Genomic DNA, 1,484 nt, shown 5'->3' with positions numbered 1-1,484 from the left:
AGCAACTCTTATCTATATAATCAGTGACGCATCTCGGCAGTCCACTCATATGACTTATCAGTACCAATGGAAAGGAGCAGTCGATATAAATATAAATGTATTTCACTATAATGGAGATGGAACTTATCTCCAGTATCATAATTGATGTCCAATTGGCATAAAATATATCTCTACATCTCTAAAAAAAAGATAAGAAGAAATGAAACACGAAGCAATTTTAACACCAAATATACGTTCTTAATGCGTTGATAACCCTGTGTGTGTGGGGAGGGGTTCCTTTTTTTGGGTGGGAGGAGGCAAATAGGAAAATATTATCTTATCTTCGCCACTGATTTGGCCTGTAAGCCGCTTGGTCGATCAAGTTCCTGTTACACGTAGTCTGTTGGACTGGACTGGACTCTATTAGAATGTACCCGAACCCAAGGACTAAAAACAGTATCTTTGCCTGAACCGACACCACTGTTGGTCAAGTCTTGTCTTATATATGCTCACACTCTGGCAGATTAAACCACAAGTTTACAAACTTTTGTTCCATTCAGTACTTGTGGCTACTTTAGTTGTGATGATCCCTAGTGGGGAGGCCATCCGCCAGCTATATGTACATCTTTCTTAGTACCTCTAATAAGTTTCACGACCAGCCAGGTGACCTAAGAAAGCACTGCATTTTTTTTTACAGTATCAAGTTACTAGCCGTTCGGTCGGCTGGTCATTCCAGTGTTAATACCAAAGCCTATATAAGACCGCTATACCACCTGTGTAGAAAACACCTCTTTTAATTTCGAAAAAATATTAATTTACGATTCACACTTCTTATTGAAACAAATGAGTCATGTACGGGCATCTTACTTATCAGCGTTGGTTAAAATTAACTCATATACCCCATTTTATGTCACAAAAAATGTACTATCGTGGACAAAAGTTCGCTCCTTCCCACACTGAAGCAGTATCGACCCGCACAGCACACCCGCACCAGATAACAATCAGGGTAAGTCAGTTCGGAGACTCATTCCTGTGTCTCAGTTTCACTACAGGGAGCGAACTTTTGTCCACGATAGTACATTATAGAAAATCAAATTAACATACTAAAACATGACTTTATTTGCGGGTAGTGGAAGCAAGTGTGCTGACACAGAGCCAGGGAACAGCAGCGCACCTTTCACCAACTCTACCCCCCACCCGGGAGGTGGCACCAGCTCCACCTACCAGCCGGGAGGAGGCGAGCGCCGTGTAAACAATGGCATTTCTAACCACACCCTGCAAAATACAGGGTAGCATACCATAAAGTTATGTTTGCAACCTGACTGTAACGTGGTTAATTTTAGCACGCTGTATAACATACTGTTTATGAAATTTCGCATATTTTGCAGTAAATAACAAATCAGAATTTGACATGAAAGTAAAGAGATATGATCGGCGCAATATCTATGAGGACAACGAAGAGGCTGAGTGAGGGTGATGTGTTGGGGTGGATGACTCCACGGTGT

General features: G+C 41.5%; 1 pseudogene; it reads right to left on the bottom strand.

Annotated features, from left to right (window-relative positions):
* LOC121870644 overlaps positions 1–29 on the bottom strand; it is a 7,671-nt pseudogene extending 7,642 nt beyond the window's left edge.
* Between the last annotated feature and the right edge of the window lie 1,455 nt (positions 30–1,484).

Source organism: Homarus americanus, unplaced genomic scaffold (assembly GCF_018991925.1).
Source record: "Homarus americanus isolate GMGI-L3 unplaced genomic scaffold, GMGI_Hamer_2.0 scaffold56333, whole genome shotgun sequence".
NCBI lineage: Eukaryota > Metazoa > Arthropoda > Malacostraca > Decapoda > Nephropidae > Homarus > Homarus americanus.
This window is presented reverse-complemented; position numbering and strand designations above follow the sequence as displayed.